The 21,133-nt window shown below is 34.6% G+C and overlaps 1 protein-coding gene and 1 pseudogene across 2 annotated transcripts in view; one reads left to right on the top strand and one right to left on the bottom strand.

Annotated features, from left to right (window-relative positions):
* FMN2 (formin 2) overlaps positions 1-21,133 on the top strand; it is a 308,497-nt gene that overhangs the window by 123,861 nt on the left and 163,503 nt on the right. The window lies entirely within an intron of this gene.
* LOC119244505 (60S ribosomal protein L36-like) lies at positions 18,314-18,632 on the bottom strand (annotated as a pseudogene).

The following is a 21,133-nucleotide window of genomic DNA, read 5'->3' on the forward strand; positions in this document are numbered from 1 at the left end:
GTGCTAAACACCACATTTGATAAGTAATATGATGGCAGGTAAGTGACTGATGTCTTAGTCAAGCACCACCTAGTGACAGTGGGGTGGGCTGTTTTACCCTTTGGTCCTCATTCTTTCCATCATTTCTGCTGTATAATAAGATACAGGAGGTGAATCTGGCTTCTTTACTCTTCTGCCATCTTTCCAGAACTCATAAATTTTCTTATTTGATATACATACTCACAATTATATTATAATTTTGCCTGTGGGAAGTGATGTTTCTAGTCTGATTACTCAGGCATACCTCAGTGTGACCAAAATTATTGTGATTATTTGAGGACATAAGTTTAAAACATGCTTATTTACCTAATTTTAATTGTCTCTGATTTTTGTCTGCTTTTAAAACTTTAAAATTTTATTTATTGTTTCATTTTTCAAAAGATAGCTTTTTGTTTTTATTTTCTGTTTTTTTTTTTCATTGATTTCTGATATTGTTTTCTTCTTTTTGTTTGCATTCAGTTGTTTCCTCTAATTGTTAAGGTTAGCAATTTAAGTCATTGGTTGAAGACCATTTTTGCTTTTCTAAAGTAAGGATTACAGCTATAAATTTCCCGGTAAATCCTACCCTAGTCCCATCCCATATATTTGATACATGGTACTTTCATTCTCTTTAGTATCAAATTTTTTTTTATTCATTTATTTTCAGTTGAGTTTCTATTGGAATACTCCCAATACTATGGTATTACTACTGTAGTATACCCACTGCCAACTCACCTTGCTTCAACAACATAGACCATTGTGCGTCCTCCCTATTTGTTCTTACCCTTTTCACACCCCTCCACTCCCATGGAGCTTCAATTCTGTAGTCAGCTATCAAGTGTTAGTTTTTAAACTAGTCTTTATTTGACTCTTAGTTTATTTTATATTCCACATATTAGTGACACCACAAATTTATCATTCTCCTTTTCACTTATTTTTCTCCTCTGACTCATTTTATCTTTCTCATTTGTCTTTCTCCTTCTGACTTGTTCAATTTATCATTATCCCTTCAATCTCTATCAATGTTGTTACAAATGGCATGAGTTTATATCTTTTTAAAAAAGATTTATTTATTTATGCATACAAGAAATGGGGTGTAGACCAGAGGTGCAAGGGGCGTGAGAGGATTCACCAGAGAGAGTGGAGAGCAGAACAGGAAAATCTATTGAAATACACTGCTGAGGGGAACAGCAGGCAAGGCAGCAGAGGTCTGCTGCGCCATATTGGTTGCTCCCTGGCTGGCTGGAGAACAAACTCATGCTGCAGTGGCTGACTATAGCTTGATAGCACTGTTTTTAACCCCTGCACCACCAAGGAGTCCTGAGTTTATATCTTTGTATCACTGAGTAATATTCCATTCTTTATATATACTGCATCTTCTTGATAAACTCATATGTGCTGGGGTACTTACACTGTATCCATAACTGAGATATAGTATATAGTGCTGCAATAAAAATGGAAGTACAAGTACATTTACCTTTCAAATTACTGTTTCTGAATTTTTTGGATAGATGCCTAAGAATGGAATTACTGGGTAGATGGCTGATACATTTTTAAGTTTTTGAGACACCTCCATATTGCTTTCCTTAAAAGGGTTGGGCCAGTTTCCATTCCCACTAGCTATGTAGGAGGGTTCCATTTGCTCCACGTTCTGACAAGCATTTGTTGTTTCTGGTCTTTTCATTATGGACCATTCTTATAGGTGTGATATGTTATTTCATTGTGGTCTTGGTTTTCATTTCTCTAATAGTAAGTGATTATGAACATTTTTCATGTGCATATTGGTTGTTTGAATGACTTCTTTGGAGAAATGTCTGTTTAGTTTTTTCCTCTCTTTTTAGTTTGGATATTCATTTTGTTTTTGTACAGTTTTATTGTTTATTTGCCTATATTTGATATTGGCCCTTGTCACAATTTAGTATGCAAATATTTTCTCCCATTCAATAGGGTGTCTTTTCATTTTAGTTATGGTTTCTGTTCACTGTACGGAATGTACAGTACTGTACTGATGTAGTCCCAGTTGTTTATGTTCTCTTTTGTTTTCCTTGCTGGCTGGGATGAATCCTTGATAGTATCACTAAAAATCATACCATAAAATGTTTCATCTATGTTTTCTTCTATGTATTGATATTTTATGGTTTCAGGTTTTACAGGCAAGTATTTGATCCATTTTGTGTTGATTTTGGTGTATGATGTGAGATAATGGTTTAGTTTCATTCTTTTGTATGCAGCAGTCCAGTTTTCCCAATGCCATTAATTGAAGAGGCTATCCTTACTCCCATGTATGTTTTTGACTCCTTTTTTATAGATTAATTGTCCATATATGAGTGGGTTTATTTCTGGGGCTTAATTCTATTTCATTGGCCTGTGTGTTTTGTTTAGTACCAGGCTGTTTTAATTATTATGGCTTTATAATATAAAACTTTAAAATTTTAGACTGAATTATATATTTATATTTCATTTTGAAACCACATTAATCATGAATATTTCTAATATTTTTACTATATTTTAGGTGTTAATATATGAACTTTAAAATTTACTTAATTTTTTTTTAAAGATTTATTTATTTATTCATACAAGCACTGGGTATAGGCAGAAGCGTGGGAGGGTGAGAGAATTCACCAGAGTCAGAGCAGAGAGCAGAGCAGGCAGACTGACGAAGTACACTGCTGAGGGGAGCAGCGGGCGGCAGGAGAGGTCTGTGCACCATGTGGGACCCTTGCTGGTGGCCGGGGATTGAACCTGTGCTGCAGAGGCTGCGGGCAACTTTGCAACCCAGTGCTCAACCACTGTGCCACCGGGGAGGCCCAAAATTTACTTAATTTTAAGTAGAAACTGTGTCTGAAATATTTCTTTAGTAAATTGTTTGGAGGTGGGCCTTATATGTAGACAGAGGAAGAATTTTGGTGGGTTCTCTTTCCAGCTAAGCACAATTTAATTGGTAAAAATCATAACAAAAATACTTGTTTAAAGTCTTTGGAATTTGTCCTAAAGGCATACAGGAAATGGAGAAATAATCTTTGAATAAAATCTACTAGAACTCAGCAATAATAAGGAGAGACTGTGGCATTTGAGCTGAGACCCATTCCATTACCAGCCACCCCATATCTTTGTTGTGGAAGCTCTGCCTCAGGCATGTGCAGTCAAAGAGATGGGGTCTCTCTCCCTGCAACTCTGTCTGTGGTTTTATCTGAGGAAAGGGAGGATGTTGACATTTAATTTATTTCCCAGTCCCCCTGTTGCAGAAGTTCTATTTTTGGTAACCTGTAAGTTGCATGCATTCCCAAAGCTGTATATTCTGAGGAATAATTAGAGAGATAATATCCAAGTTATTTGTTCCTGGATGAATGTAGGGAACAATTCTGTAAAGGTCCTGAACTATGGTAGCAACCTCTTACCCTATACATGAAATGCTTAGTGATAAAATTCTAAGTGGTTAGGGATACTTAAGCATAATATTTTATGGGTTAAATCTAATATGCCCACCCAGAGGGATGATTCCTAGCTAGCTAGGCTAAAAGGTAAAATGATGGGGAAAGAAAATATATAGTGTACATTTATTAGTGTAATAATTAGAAATTAATTAGGTCAGAAATTAATTTTGCTGAACTAGTTTGTCTCAATCTGAAAAAAAAAATGAAGCACATCAGCAATATAACTAGCACTGGGGCAGGGAATGGGAGATTAGTATCCAGCGTGGCTACAATATGTTATCTTAAATGTCTAGTTTTCAACAACAATAATTGTACAACATATAAAAAAATGTGACTTACATAAAAGCAAACAGACAATTCAAAAATTATCCAATATTCTATACTCAGCAGACATAGACTCCAAAGCACCACTCTCTGAATATCACCAGAAAACTAACGGAAACTCTAAGAAATAAAGGAAGGTATGATGACAGTGTGTCATCAATTTGAAAATATCAAATGAAGAGAAGGAAATTATAAAAAAAACACATAGTTGAAAGCCAAATTAAAAAAAAAATCACTGGTTGGTTTAATAATTGATTTGTCTCAGCAGAAATAACAATCAGCAGACTTGAAGATAGTAGAAACTGTAATCTGAACATTGGAGAAAAAAAAGAGTAAAAAGATCACAGATTCAAAAAAATAGGGGATATCAAATAACCAGTGTTCCTGAAATTGAGTACCAGAAGGAGAGGAGAGAAACGTGATAAAAAAAAAAAAATTGAAGCTGTAATGGCTGAAAACTCCCCAATTTGATGAAAATATACACTTTCAAATTCAGTGAACTTCAATTAGGCAAAATAAAAAAATCGATATCCTGATACATCTTAGTCAAAATATGGAAGCCAAACATAAAGAAAAAAAATCTGAAAAGCAGTTAAGAGAAAAACAGTTTATCATATGCAAAGAAACAATAATCACATAAGCCTTATCAGAAGGCTTCCTTATTAATGGAAGGCAGAAGGCAATAGGAATCCATATTCAAAGTGCTGAAAGTGAAATCAATGAAACAAGAATCTTATGCCAGCAAAACTTTTTTATAAATAAAGGTGATATAAAGACATTTTCAGATAACAAGAAATGAGACACTTTGGTTGCTAGGAGACCTATTTTTCATGGAATACTAAAGAATGTTCTGGATGTTTTCACTTATATGTGTAAGCTAGAGAAACCAACAATGGATCAGACAATGACAGCATACCTTGAAAGCAGACAATAGATCTGAGCCACTTATGAGGGCAGGAGGAATAAGAGAAGAGGGAGGGGGAGACTGGAGAACTGCAAGAGAGAAGAGCATGGTAGAGAGTAGTGGAGGACTTTGGGCACTTTAGTTGTGGGGAAACTGTGGTAACCACCCCTCAGGCGAGAAAACCTGTATTGTAAAAAAATAAACAAGGATGTTTAAAAAAATAAAAAGCTAGTAGTGGAAAAAAACGTTCTTTAGATGAAAGGAAGTGACATCAGATAGTAATTTGAAATCACAAACACAAAAGAAGAGTATTGGTGAACATAATTTTTTATTACACAAAAGATAATATAATTGCATATTCTCCTTTAGTCTTGTGATTAATTTTAAAAACAACTGCACAAAATAATATGTATATTGTTGAGTATATGCCATATAAAATATAATATAATTGAGAATAATAGCACTAAAGAGACTGGCATAAAGTTGCCTTTTTGGAAAGAACTGATATCAGATGGTAATTCGAATCTATAGGAAGAAATGAAGAGTACAGTAAATGACAAATTAAAATTTTAATATAATAAACTATTTCTCTTCTTTCGTCTCTCAACTGCTTTAAAAGTCCTAAGATTATATTAACTAACAATGACAAAAGTCCATACTGTATATAAATCTCAAAAACACAAAAAATGGGCAGTGAATGGAGACATAGGGGTGTGAAATTTCTATATTTCTGGGATTTAATATAAAACCAAAGTAGACTATGATAATGGACAATATTTATTATAAGAGAACCCAAATATAAAATAAATTCATTAAAGGAATTAAATTTACATTAAGTTAAATGTAACCAGTATACATTTAATACAAAAGAAGGTGAAAGAGAAAGAATAGGGGACCAAAAGAGACTTGTATAGAAAACAAACAAAGCAGATTTAAATTCATAATACAGATAATAACATTAAATGTGAATAGAGAATATAATCCATTCAGAAGGCAGATATTGTCAGATTGCATTTTAAAAATCCAAGTGTATATTTTATTTAAAAGAGACACACTTTAGATTCAAAGATATAAAGAGGCTGAAAGTAAAAAGATAAAAAAAACCTTATACAATCATCAAAAAGCTGGAATAGTTATACTAATGTCAGATGAAATAGACTTTTTATGATTTTTCATCACAATGTCATTAGATTAGAAATAATTAATTATGACAGTTGGGGAATTTGCCAATATGCATACATAAAACAACATGTTCTCAAATAATAAATGTTTCATCAAACAAATTGTCTCAGATCAATGGTCTGCTTTCAAAGTTCTGTCTTACAATTTGTCTTTGTGTTCCTTTTTTTTTTGTTTCTCTAGATTATACATATAAGTGAAAACATATGGAATGCATTTCAGTATTTAGTGAAAAAAATCACAATAAAAATGAGAAAATAGCTGAAATTAGTATAAATGGAATCACAACATATTAAAACATATTGTATACAACTAAAACAGTGCTTAGAGAATTTTACTGCTATAATAACTACATTAAAAAAGAAGAAAACCCCAAAATCTGTAATCTAAATTGCCATCTTATAGAACTAAAAAAAAAGAAGAGCAAACTAAATCCACATCATATACAGAAAAGGAAATAATAAACACCAAGTTGGAAATCAATGAATCAGGGAAAGGAAAACAGTAGAAAAAATGAATACATCAAAGAGTGGTTCCTTGAGAGGATTGAGAGAATTGACAAATCTAGAGAAAGATTCAAATTACATGAATCAGGAATAAAAGAAGGGACATCATTCCTGACCTAGAGAAATAGAGACGTATATAAGGAAGCACTACGAACAATTGTAAAGCAACACACTGGGTAATACAGATGAAAGTATAAATTCTTAGAAAAACTGACTCAAGAAGAAATAGAAAGTCTGACTAGGACTATCTTTAACTGGTTTACTGCCTTTTTCTAAGAAAGTTTTGAAGATTTATTCAAGTTCTCATGAAATAGGAGGATTGAAAGAAAATTTAAGGACCTCTGTGTTTTTTTTTTAAATAATAAATTTTATTTTTATATTCCCCATACAATTGCAACCCCCCCTTTCTGATCCCAATCCCTCCCCTCCCGCCGCCCACCCCCCCAAAAGTGTCTCTTTTTCATAGTTTTTTGTTGATTCTGATTTTCACTTTCTTATAGTTATTCATTTTCTTGGTCCCTTATTTAAGTTTTCTAGATTCCTGCTATGAGTGAGACCATCCGGTATTTTTCTTTTTCTTTTTGGCTTATTTCGCTGAGCATGATCCCTTCCAGCGCCATCCATGTTGCTGCAAATTGCATGTGCTTATCTTTTTTGAATGCTGAGTAATATTCCATGGTGTATATGTACCACATCTTCTTGATCCAGTCATCTATTTTTGGGCATTTGGGTTGTTTCCAAAGCTTAGCTATTGTAAACAGTGCTGCTATAAACATAGAGGTGCAGGTGCTCTTTGGAATTCATGTTTCTGTGTCCTTTGGGTAAATACCTAGGAGTGGAATTGCTGGATCATATGGAAGCTCTATGTTTAGTAGGTCCAGAAATCTCCACACAGCTCTCCATAGTGGTTGGACCAGTTTGCACTCCCACCAACAGTGCAGAAGAGTTCCTTTTTCTCCACACCCTCGCCAACATTTGTTGTTGGTAGTTTTTTTAATATGTGCCATTCTCACTGGTGTAAGATGGTATCTCATGGTAGTTTTGATTTGCATTTCCCTGATGACAAGTGATGTTGAACATTTTTTCATATGCCTGTTGGCCATTTGCATTTCCTCTTCAGAGAAGTTTCTTTTTAGCTCTTCTGCCCATTTTTTGACTGGATTATTTTCTTTGTTGTTGTTAAGTCTCATCAGCTCTTTGCAGATTTTTGTGATCAGTCCTTTATCATTAGTGTTGGGTGCAAAAATGTTCTCCCAATTGGTGGGGTTTCTCTTTGTTTTTGTTATTGTCTCTTTTGCTGTGCAGAAGCTCTTTAATTTGATGTAGTCTCAGCTGTTTATCTTTGCCTTCACTATCACTGCTTTGGGTGATGTGTCTGTAAAGATGTCTTTGATGTGCAAATCACATAGTGTTTCGCCTATATTTCCTTCTATATATTTTATGGTTTCAGGTCTTATGTCTAGTTCTTTAATCCATTTTGAGTTGATTTTCGTGTATGGTGTGAGGTAGTGGTCAAACTTCATTCTTTTGCATGTAGCGACCCAGTTTTCCCAGCACCATTTATTGAACAAACTTTCTTTGCTCCAATGCATAGACTTTGCTCCTTTGTCAAAGATTAGTTGACCATAAATATGTGGATTTATTTCTGGATTTTCTATTTGATTCCACTGGTCTGTATGTCTGTTCTTGTTCCAATACCATGCAGTTTTGATGATTATGGCTTTGTAGTATAGTTTGAAGTCTGGGCGTGTGATGCCTCCATTCCCTTCTTTTTTTTTTCAGGAGAGCTTTGGCTATTCGGGGTTTTTTGTGATTCCATATGAATTTCATCAATAATTGTTCTATTTCTTTGAAGAATGACATTGAAATTTTGATTGGAATAGCATTGAATCTGTATATTGCTTTTGGGAGGATGGCCATTTTAATAATGTTTATTCTTCCAATCCATGAGCAGGGGATGTCTTTCCATTTCTTTGTGTCTTCTTCTATTTCTTTTAACAGTGTTTTATAGTTTTCTTTGTATAGGTCCTTTACCTCTTTTGTTAGATTTATTCCCAAATATTTGATTTTTTTTGTTTCAATAAAAAAAGGGATGGTTTTTTTGATTTCTTCTTCTTCAGATTTATTGTTTGTGTATAGGAAGGCTACTGACTTTTGCATGTTGATTTTGTATCCTGCCACTTTACTGAACTGATTGATTAGTTGAATTAGTTTTTCTGTGGAGTTTTTGGGGTTCTCTACATATATTATCATATCATCTGCAAATAGTGATAGTTTGACTTCTTCTTTTCCTATTTGGATTCCTTGGATGTCTTTCTCTTGTCTTATTGCCCTGGCTAGGACTTCCAGTATTATATTGAAAAGCAGTGGTGAGAGTGGACATCCTTGTCTTGTTCCAGATCTTAATGGAATTGCTTTCAGCTTTTCACCATTGACAATGATACTGGCTGTTGGCTTGTCATAGATGGCCTTTATGATGTTGAGGTATGTTCCTTGTATCCCAAGAATTTCAAGGGCTTTTATCATGAATGGGTGTTGCACTTTGTCGAAAGCTTTCTCAGCATCTACTGATGTTATCATATGGTTTTTATATTTCTTTTTGTTGATGTGTTGGATAACGTTGATTGATTTTCGGATGTTAAACCATCCTTGTGTCCCTGGAATGAATCCTACTTGGTCGTGGTGAATTATCTTATGGATACATTGTTGGATTCTGATAGCTAAAATTTTATTGAGGATTTTTGCATCAGTGTTCATTAGGGAGATTGGCCTGTAGTTTTCCTTTTTTGTGTTGTCCTTGTTCGGTTTTGGTATTAGTGTAATGTTGGCTTCATAGAACATGTTTGGTATTGTCCCTTCCTTCTCAATTTTTTGGAAGAGTTTGTGAAGGATAGGCACTAATTCGTCTCTGAATCTTTGGTAGAATTCATTTGTAAATCCATCAGGTCCTGGGCTTTTGTTTTTGGGGAGGTTTTTGATTACCATTTCAATTTTGCTGCTTGTAATTGGTCTGTTTAGGTGTTCTATTTCTTCTTTATCTAGCTTTGGGTGATTGTAGAGTTGTAGGAATTTGTCCATCTCCTCTAGATTGTTGAACTTGTTTCCATATAACTGTTCATAGTAGTTACTGATTATTCTTTTGATTTCTGCTGTGTCCGTTGTGATTTCCCCTCTTTCATTTGTGATCCTGTTTATTTGTGCTTTCTCCCTTTTTTCCTTTGTGAGCCTGGCTAGGGGTTTGTCTATTTTATTGATTTTTTCAAAGAACCAGCTCTTGGTTTCATTGATCTTTTGGATTGTTTTTTTAGTTTCAATTTCATTTATTTCTGCTTTGGTTTTTATTATTTCTTTTCTTCTACTGGTTTTTGGGTTTTTTTTTTTATTCTTTTTCTAGATCTTTGAGCTTTGAGATTAGGTTGTTTCTTTGAGTTCTTTCTTGTTTCTTGATGCGAGCTTCTATTGTTATATATTTTCCTCTTATTACTGCTTTTGCTGCGTTCCATATGTTTAGGATATTGGTGTCCTCCTTGTCATTCAATTCAAAGAATTTTTTAATTTCTTCTTTGATCTCCTCATTAGTCCAGTGGTCTTCCAGTAGTGTGGTTTTTAATCTCCATGAGGTAGGAAAGTTCCTTGCCTTCCTTTTATGGTTTATTTCTAGTTTGATGCCTTCATGGTCAGAAAAGATGGTTGGTATGATTTCAATCTTGGTGTATCTGTTGATGTTTGTCTTGTGCCCCAGTATGTGATCGATCCTGGAGAATGATCCGTGTGCACTTGAGAAAAATGTGTACTCCGTTTTTTTTGGGTTTAGTGTTCTATAGATGTCTGTTAAGCCCAAATGCTCTAGGACCTTTGTGTTTTTAATTTACATGTTGAACAGAAATTTGCACAGGAGATTTGCATAATTGAACTTAAATTTAAGTGCATAAATTAAAATTGAAGCTGACACTCTTCAGCACTTTCTAGCTCTCTTTCTCTTGCCCCCTTTCATATATAGTTTTTTTATTTTTATATGATATTCATTGGTCTTTTGGGAATTGCCATTACACATGTAGTGAATGAAAAAAATACCTGTTATTTTCATGTTGACAGAAGATGCTGGACCTAATTTACAACTACTTATTTTACCGTTATACTATCTGTATACACTTAGCCTCAAAATTAAAAAAAAGAATGATAAGTTTGGTGATTTCATTGAATTGTTTCATATGAGGTTGTTCCAGGATTTTAAAAAAGAAATGAAATGCCTATGCTATCTTTTTTTTTTTTTTGGGGGGGGGACCCTTGCTGGTGGCCGGGGAACGAATCGGGGTTGCAGAGGCTGCCCCGGCTGCAGGGGCTGCTGAGCTCAACCGCTGCGCCACCAGGGGAGGCCTGTATATCTTTTCATAATTGACTAAATTTAAGGGTAAGAAGGTGACCTAAAAGATCAAGTTTTAGAAAACATTTTAAGAAACTCCAGTATAATTTTTGCTTATATGGAAAAAAAATGAGTAGTTTGAGAGAGAGATGAGTCAGCTAAATCTGTATAAGAGTATTTAAACTGTTTTTATCTGTGTATCCATAAAAATCACTGTGCTTTGAGATAAATGTTAGCAGGAATGTAGGCAAGGTTTTTTCTTAATTGAATCATATGGTAATCCTTATGTATCATTGATTCTAATGTTACATACAGCATTGTAAACCAGTGTTGCCTCACTAGTAAATAAATAAGTAAACAAGGAATGCTTGATCTCTCTCTCTCTCTCTCTCTCTCTCTCTCTCTCTCTCTCTCTCCACACACACACACATACACACACACACACATGTTTTCACAAAATGTACAGGTGTGCAGGTCATTCATAGTTCTTAGCCTAAATATAGAATGAAGTACCTTTTTTTCAAAAAGTGATTTTCTGTATAATTTGTTGGTGTTTTACTTGTGGCCTCTTTCACTAAGATTTGTGTACTTTCATCAGTTACTGTTATAAGTAAAGCTCTTCATAATTAGGGTGGAATTTCTTCTTTTTTCCTAGTGCCAAAACAATGAATGAAACTTGTATGTTCTTCAAGCATCACTAGACTATAAAACTTGAGATACTTTTGAAGCTGTGTGTATTTAAAATAGCAACCTTCTTTAATGGCTTTGATCAGTACAGGACTCTTGAAAGTTACATTGCAGTATTCCCAGGCACACTGGGGGACAGGCTTGGCTTTTGTTTTTTGTTTTTTTTTTTTTCTAAGTAAGTAAAAATTTTAACAATAAAGTAATGCCATAAAGAGCAAATAGAGACAGAGAGAACTGTTATATCCCAAAATAAATATTCTCATTTTTTGCATCTACATTGTCTTAAAAAAAATCAAACAATACAAAGCAGCAAAATAAAAGACAAAACAAATGTCCTCTTTTAAAAAGATTAGGACTATTTCTTTTCTACGAAGTCTGGCTGAAACTTGATTTTATTTCAAAATATGATTATTATAAAACACAAAAAATCAAATGGCAAGGTGATTTCATTTCATTTTGAATGTTTTTGTGACAAAATTAAACCTGAAGAGAATAGATATTAGTGTAAACTAAATAGTTTAAAAAGAAATCATACTATTTGGCTAAATTGTATTAGTGTATATAACTAGGAAGAAAAACACAATTTTTGCATACAGATTTGAAGGATTAGGAGTTTGAGCCCCTGAGCTGTTTAATCCGGTCATATTTGAGGGACTTTGAGAGGTTACCGTGATGATTTAAAAGAAAAAGTAGATTTAGAATTGACAATTTGCATTTTCAAATTAAGAAACAGTATATTGAGAGATTTTGTATCTAAAGAGAATTAAGCCCTATGTGAGGATCCTCTTAAATGTTATGTTATTCAACAAATGTCTTCAAGGATCAGAAATAGTGGTCAGGGATAAGTAAGTACTCTTGTTTATCAACTCTCTTGAGATTCTCCTTTCTAAAATTTATCCCCACATTGCAAAACATTTCTTGGTATTTGTTGAACTCATTTATTCTCATGTTTGATTTTGTTCCTGGTAACATGTTCTATAGGTTTTCTTTTTCAGAAAATATGTTACCTATATTCTCTACTTACCATCGGTATCTTAACATTTATGTTATTGAATTTCTTCCATTTGGATGTTCTTGTATCTATTTAAAATCAGGCACACTATAGAATTAAACTTACTTAAATTTGTTCCCCACTTATTCATAAACATTTTAGGCAGGGCATGTTGTCTTCTAATATGTCTAAGAGGAGTAAGTACAGCTCTTAACTTTCCCTAAGGTTTGAAGGTACTCTTCTCTATATTCCATGTTGAGATACAACTAGCATTTCATGTGTAACAGCCAATATTGTGTATCAAATTATACAAAGGATAAACACCAGGCCAATAAGACCCCACACTCATGCCAAGAGAGGTGCCAGAGTGGCTATAGGTCCCACAAGACCCTGGCAACTGCCCAGTCTGACAAGTGAGGAGGGAGGAGCCATGCCCAGTGGGCCACCCATGACTGCTTTGAATTTCCCATTATCATCACTGTTTTACTTATCTTTGTGGTCTTGCTGTTCCACTCATATGCTTATCTTACATTCTGTGTATGTTTATTTATACCAATATTGTATTTTTTTAATGTAAACGGTTATAACTTTTCAGTGGTTTATGTATTTTCCATGCTCTTTTCATTTATTCACCCTTTGCAGTCACTTAATAAATTTGAGTTAGTAGAAAACTACTGAGTGTGGATCTATCTTCCTTTTAAGTTTCCTTCCCAAAATATGTGAAACCATCTCACTTGTTAATATTATCTGATTTAAGATAATTTTATTGGGGCCTCCCTTGTGGCACAAGGGGTTAAAACGCAACCTATGAAACTATCTGCAGCCACTGCAGCACAAGTTTGAGCCCTGGCCAGGGAGCTACCCACATGGTACAGCAGACCTCTCCTGTCTCGCCCGCTGCTCCCCTCAGCAGTGTATTTCAGTCAGTCTGCCTGTTCTGTTCCCCACTCTGTCTATGGTGGATCCTCTTACCCTCCACACTTCTGGCCTGTACCCCAGTTTTTGCATGCATAAATAAATAAATCTTAAAAAAAGATAAATTCATTTTTTATTAGCAGAAGCCACTTGAAGGTATTAGCATATTATCAAGATTCATGCTAATTTGACATTTGAAAGATGTTCCTTATTCTGGAAAACTCTAAGATAATTTTAGAATGAAAAGGACCCTTATTACTAATTAGAGTTAAAACCAGACTATTATGTCCTCCTTTTCTGTATTTTCACAAGGAACCAGAGGCAAGGGGCAAATTTCAAATATTGCGCTCAATCCTCTTCCCATTTTGGTAAGCAAAGTGGGTCTTTCCAATAATCTGGGAACTTTGGGGATGGGATCCTGACAATTATTGTGATAACAACTGGTGACGATCTGTATATTTCATAGTTTAAGGTCTGTGGCATATGTTAGTCAGTCTTTCAGGTGGGTGAAAGAGATGTGAGTAAGGATAGAAATGCTGTAGTGCATGAATTCACCTATTTCCTGGATCCCATTTATTGATAAGGTATTTTTAAAGTTTGTTGATAGCTGTGATAATCAATTCATTCCTTTTTATACTGTCCAGTCAGGCTATCCTTTAACCCATACTGTCAGCTGGTTTTTCTAGGGGGACAGAGTGGAAAAAAGCAGCAGAAAAAATTCGAACAAATTATTGAATTTTTTTTGCATTAACAACCTCCTCAGGTGACAGTCATCCCCCCTACCCTCGTCATGATTCTTACCTTCTTCCCGATGACCCCTGAAAAGAGGAGAGAAAGGTGAGAAGGGCCAAAGAAATTTTACCCACTGGGCAGAAGTTCTTTCGAAGAAGATATCAAGGGTGTAGAGAACTTCCAGAAAAGGGAAAACCCATTATAGAAGAAAGGGAAAGAGACCTTGGAAGGGTGAGTGCACTTGGGCATTATATGTAAAGATGCCAATTTGTATCTTTTTAAACCCAAATCCAGTCTGAGTTTGCATGTCTATTTCTTTCTACCACAAAGAGACATATGCCATTTTCATCATAAGTGTGATGTTGGGTAATAATCATACAACTTCTGCTCTAGAAGATGAGTAAAAAAAAATCTGTTCTTACCAAAAAGATATTTATATTAATCAGTCTCAAAATATTAGTTACAATTAAAAAGTTATTTTTGAATCAGATGAGGACAATTAACTGTGATTCTTTATAATCCTTCTGAGGAAACAAGATTTTACACAATTATACAAACTCAAATCATTCTCTTTCCTGTCTCTAATTTAGTTACTATTTTACTTGCTTCTAGTTCAAAAATTGAAAAGGGAGAAAAAGAAGATGCCTAAGCTATTGCAATAAATTAGAAGGACTCCTTATTGTCTTAGGGTGTATCCATATACAATTTGAGAACAGTACCTGTATGTCATTTTTGCATATTTAAATATAGGAACTTCTTGGCCAGGATATCAACCTGATATGAAGTTAGAGTTTTTGTAAAATTGCCGAGATACTCATTTGCTTTTTGTCTAAAAGCCTCTTTTCATTTTAATGAGCTATGAACTTTAAGTTATGTAATCTGACATCAGTGGATCTCAAAATTTCCTGTCTTCAGGTGGTAGAAGTAACCTGATAGCTGAGAACAAGGATCCATCTCTGTTCTCATCCCTCTCCCCCTGTTTCAAGAATGGGAGGGTAGAATATTATGGTAATTTATTCATTACTTATTCCTGATTATTCATACATTGTCTTTCTAAACTGTCTATATTATTTTAATTCTTGTTATTTGTGTCTAGTATGTTATGCACAAAGTCCCTCTCCCACCTAGGACTGCTTTTGATATAGAATTAATTCATGCTTGCAGTGGATGGACATTAAGGATGTGGGTTCATGATTCATGCTCAAGCCAGTTCAGTCCAAGATTGACCTACTGTGAAAGTTAGATATGTGATTCTGTTGAGAGTTACAGCTTTTTTACATGACTACATTTAGTTTTTCATTCATTTAGTTCTGTTGGTAGAAGAAAGTAGTTCTATTGGTTTCTTTTCAGAATTACTTGAAAATTAATTTTTCTCTTCCTTACTAGCACCATCCATTTTATTTAGAATGGAAGATTTCAGCTTAAGTGAATTTAGCTGAAATTCAATAACAGTAATTTAAAAAATAACTTTTAAAACAGTAGCCACTTTAGAAGAACTATTTAAAGAACAGTAAAGCACTAACTTGAGACTTTGGGACAAGGAATATGAATAGTGAATGACTTCAGAAATGTAAGATGAAGATGTGACAGAATTGTTATAATATGGTGTTTCTTTAAAGAGAAATGTTGAAGAAAAGAAAAATGCTAAGCATTGGCCTGTGGATACTTAATAGTGCATGTTGAAATTTTTATTCTAATATAGAGCATCACAAATTGACTCATTGATAAGTCAATGTTTATCTTTTTTTTTTTTTTACTTCCAATCCTAGGACATCTTTTGAAATATCAGCTAATTGCTTAGTTAGTATAACATTTCCAAAATTAGAGGTTTTAAAATTGCAACAAAGCTGGAAATGTGTTTCTTGATGGAGTAGGATCAAATGCAGTTTTCATGCTTGTACCTTTACAGTGCTAAAAGCACCATTATACTCAGTGGACAGAGCCAGAATTCAAGCTTTGTCTCTATGGAAGGGCCAAAAAGTATTTAAATAGTTCAGTTAAGTTTTACATATGTATATACTCTTATAACCAACAGTCAGATCACGTTATAGAATATTGTGAGCTTTCACAAAGGCTCCATTGAGGATCTATCTTTTTCAAAGTAAATATTAAACAAACATTGGTTTATAACATTATATGGCTATAATGTATACAGCATTTAATTTGACCTACCTCTTTCCTATCAATATTTCCTTCAAAAATCCCATTCTGACTTCTATTGCCATGAATTACTGTGGCCTATTTTTTTGTAATTTAAATTTTATTTTTATATTCACCATACAATTACAACCCCCCTTATTTTGACCGCAATCCCTCCCCTCCTTGCCCCCCAACCCCCATAGAGTATCTCTGGTTCATAGTTGTTTGTTGATTTTGATATTTTCTTTCTTATAGTTATTTTTTTTCCTGGTCCCTTATTTAAGTTTTCTAGATTCCTGCTATGAGTGAGACCATCCGGTATTTTTCTTTTTCTTTCTGGCTTATTTTGCTGAGCATGATCCCTTCCAGCTCCATCCATGTTGCTGCAAATTGCATGTGTTTATCTTTTTTGAATGCTGAGTAATATTCCATGGTGTATATGTACCACATCTTCTTGACCCAGGCATCTGTTTTTGGGCATTTGGATTGTTTCCAAAGCTTAGCTATTATAAATAGTGCTGCTATAAACATAGGGGTGCAGGTGCTCTTTGGAATTGATGTTTCTGTGTCCTTTGGGTAAATACCTAGGAGTGGAATCGCTGGATCATATGGAAGCTCTATGTTTAGTAGGTCCAGAAATCTCTACCCAGCTCTCCATAGTGGTTGGACCAGTTTGCACTCCCACCAACAGTGCAGGAAAGTTCCTTTTTCTCCACACCCTCACCAACATTTGTTGTTGCTAGTTTTTTTAATATGTGCCATTCTCACTGGTGTAAGATGGTATCTCATTGTAGTTTTGATTTGCATTTGAGCAATATACAGATTCAATGCTATTCCAATAAAAATTTCAATGTCATTCTTCAAAGAAAAAGAACAATTATTGATGAAATTCATATGGAATAACCAAAAACCCCAAATAGCCAAAGCTCTTCTGAAAAAAAAAGAAGGGAATGGAGGCATCACACTCCCAGACTTCAAACTATACTACAAAGCCATAATCATCAAAACTGCATGGTATTGGGACAAGAACTGTGGCCTATTTTTGAATAACAAGAAAAATGGGATCATTCTTTGGCTTTTGTTTATGAAATGCATAAATGTTGCTGATTATAATGGTATATTTTTATTTCTACTTACTCCTCCATTGTGTAGTTGTTGTTTTATTTATTTTTTAAAATCAGATTCTTTATCCATTTGTCTGGGTTAGGGCATATATGTTGGTTCCATGTTTTGTCAGTATTGTACAGTGCTGCTATGAACTTAGGTATAAATAAATCTTTTTCATATTTTTAGGGCAAATACCTAATTGTATTATTGCTGGATTATGTGGGATTTCCATTTTTATTTTTTAAAAAAATCTACATACTCTTCTCCATAAAAGTTGTACCAACTTGCATTCCCAGCAACAGTGGATGATAGTTCATTTTCATAATATCCTTACAACCTTTATTTTTTCCATTCTTTTTGATATGGGCCAATATCTCAGGGGTGATGTTATAGTTCATTGTAGTTTTGATTTGTATTTCTCTTAGAATAAGTGATGTTGAAATTTTTTTCATATTTACCTGTAGGCTGTCTGAATATTGTCTTTAGAGAGGTGTCTATTGTGGTCTTTTGCCCATTTTTTGATTGCATTATCTGATATTTTGTTTTTTGATTAATACTTTGTAAATTTTGGAAATTAGCCCCTTGTAAAATTTGTGATTTGCAAATATTTTCCCCAGTTCTATAGGTTGCTTTTTTTTTAAAATGATGGTTTCTTTTGTGGTACAAACCTTTTTAGTTTGGTGTCGTCCCGCTTGTTATTTTTGCTTTGGTTGAGGTCTCAAATATATCTTTGTCATATATGTTCTCCAGTGTCTCCCTTTGCTTTCTTTCAAGGATTTTATAGTTTCAGTTCTATATCCAAATCTTTAATTCTTTGGAACTAATTTTTGTATATGGAGTTAAGTTGGAATCTGACTTCTGTTGTTGCTGACATTGCTCTCATTCATGTTTCTGATTTTGTACTCCAGTTGTCATTTTGCTAGGATTGTGCTTCATTTTGTGTTTTCCTATAGGAGAACTCTATTCAACATTTCTTTTTTCTGAAAATGTTTTATTATACATTTGGGATAGGGCTCAGTCTTCCTTGGCAGCCACCTTCCTCATGGCATCCAGGACATTGCTCAACTCCTCTCTCTTCTTATTGCCTTGGATGTGTGTCCCCACTATTGTTTTGATGATTTTGAGGCTCACCTGTCCTTGGAGGCCTTGAGCTACTCCATTATGCATTGCTCATAGGAGGTAAAACTGCACACACCTCCTTGATCATGGTCCTCATGAACATGGTGTGCTTGGTGAGGGAACTGCAGCTATAGCTATGCCTTGGCTTGCTCATGTTCTTGATTGCCTTGTGACCCTTGTTGGCACCCACAGCCATGGAATAACAACGTGCCATGGCTGCTGCTCTGTGATAGCTGCTGGGGCAGAAGGACACTCAATATTTATCGTAGACAGGTCTGATAATGCTAACTCTGCCAGCTTCTGTTTGAGAAGTCTATTGCATCATCATATTTGAATGAAAATTTTGTAGAATAGATAGAGTAGTTTTAGGATTGTGAAATACTTCCTTTTACTCTCTTCTTGCCTGGAAAATGTCTCAGGTGAAATCCAAGGAAAGCATAAAATGGGTGCCTATGTAAATTGATTTTTTTTCCTGCCCTATATAATTTTTTATCTTTGATTTTTGATAATTTCACAATGATGTGTCTTTTTATAGGTCTTAAACAAATTCAGCTATTATTTCTTCAAATAGGGTCTCTTGCTCCCTTCTCTCTCTCTTCACCTTTTGTAATAACAACTAGTCTTATGTTTCCAATTCTGATTGATTCTGATAGTTCTTGTAAAGTTTTCTCATTTTTTAATCTCTTATTATTCTTGTTTCTAATTGGATAACTTATACATTTCAGTCTTCTATTTCTTTTTTTTTTTAAATATTAAATTTTATTTTTATATTCCCCCATACAATTGCAAACGCCCCATTCTGACCCCAATCCTTCCCCTCCCGCCCCCCCACCCCCAAAAAGTGTCTCTGGTTCATAGTTTTTTTGTTGATTTTGATTTTCACTTTCTTATATTCATTTTCCTGGTCCCTTATTTAAGTTTTCTAGATTCCTGCTATGAGTGAGACCATCCGGTATTTTTCTTTTTCTTTTTGGCTTATTTCGCTGAGCATGATCCCTTCCAGTGCCATCCATGTTGCTGCAAATTGCATGTGTTTATCTTTTTTGAATGCTGAGTAATATTCCATGGTATATATGTACCACATCTTCTTGATCCAGTCATCTATTTTTGGGCATTTGGGTTGTTTCCAAAGCTTAGCTATTGTAAATAGTGCTGCTATAAACATAGGAGTGCAGGTGCTCTTTGGAATTGATGTTTCTGTGTCCTTTGGGTAAATACCTAGGAGTGGAATTGCTGGATCATATGGAAGCTCTATGTTTAGTAGGTCCAGAAATCTCCACACAGCTCTCCATAGTGGTTGGACCAGTTTGCACTCCCACCAACAGTGCACAAGAGTTCCTTTTTCTCCACATCCTCGCCAACATTTCAGTCTTCTATTTCTGACATTACTTCTTTCAGTTTAAATCTGTTAAAGCACTTCCTATATTTGTCTTCATTTGATGGCCATCTAGGACTCAGTGAGATAGGCACCCAAAATCAACCAGCTTCTTAATGGTGGGAGTGCTGAGAATTTATGAGGGTCAAAGGATTATGAGGCTACTTAAAAGTCCAAGGAGGCTTTGGGCAGTCTAGGTGAAAGGAGTCAAGGTGTTTCGTTTTCCAAGCCAGGTGTTATTTCAGCAATGAAGGGTTTGTTTCTGATTCAACAGCCAACTCAGAGAAACACAGGTAGCTTTACTGGGAATGTAACACAGTTTTCCAAGTTACCAGGAATGCAGGTGGAGCCAATATAAGGTTTGTCATAAGGAGAAATGAGTGGAGTAGTGCATTTCAGTAAATGGTCAATTAATCTTAGAGAAGGAATATAATTTAGTGAGCTAACAATTAGTCCTGAAGAAGGAATGCAAACAAGTGATTAGTGTTTTTAATCCCATGTGATCTAATTATTTATTTAAAGGTATTGTTTCCTTGTTTATTTTCTGTCCAGTTGATTTGTCCATGGTGTTAGTGGGGTGTTGAAATTCCAACCACTATTCTTTTGATGACAATATCTGCTGTCAGTTTTGATAATAATTGCCATATCTATTTGATGCTCCATCACTTGTTGAATATATATTGATGAGTGTTATATATCCTGTGTATTATTCACTTAACCATTATTATAATTTCAACATATGTAACTGGTTATCTTTTAAAAATGAAATATATTTTATCTGATGTAAGTATGGCATTCCCTGTCTTTCTTTGGGTTCACTTTGCTTATAGGATTGTTTTCCAAACCTTTATTTTGAGACTTTGTTATCCCTGGAGTTCAGTTGTGTTTCCTGAAGTCAGCAGAAAGTTAAATCTGTTTTCTGATCCAACCAGCCATTCTGTGACTTTCAATTATTGACTTCAGTCCATTTACATTTTGAGTGATTTTTGATATATGATGGTCTGCTACTGCCAACTTGTTTTTAGTTCTCTGGTTCTGTTTAATAATTTGTTAAATTGTTTGTGGATGTTCTTTTCTTTGGTTTAGACATTTAAGCATTTTGTGCAGGGAAGGTATAGTTTTTGCATTGTTGTGCAGCTTCTGTTTGTCTAAGAAGGTCTTTATCGCTCCTTCATAATGGGGGGGGGGCTTGCAGGATATAGCATCCTTTTTTATTTTAAAAAGGGCAGCTTTATTACATTAAAAAAAGGAGGAAAAAAAAGCATGCTTTCCCAGAAGTAGGTGCGCAGAATGCGCTGCCTCTGAAAGGTACGGGTTTGTTGAAAAGAGACACAGGCAGG

The sequence above is a fragment of the Talpa occidentalis genome, unplaced genomic scaffold (assembly GCF_014898055.3).
Source record: "Talpa occidentalis isolate TD23 unplaced genomic scaffold, MPIMG_talOcc4v2.1 talOcc4.14, whole genome shotgun sequence".
NCBI classification, from domain to species: domain Eukaryota; kingdom Metazoa; phylum Chordata; class Mammalia; order Eulipotyphla; family Talpidae; genus Talpa; species Talpa occidentalis.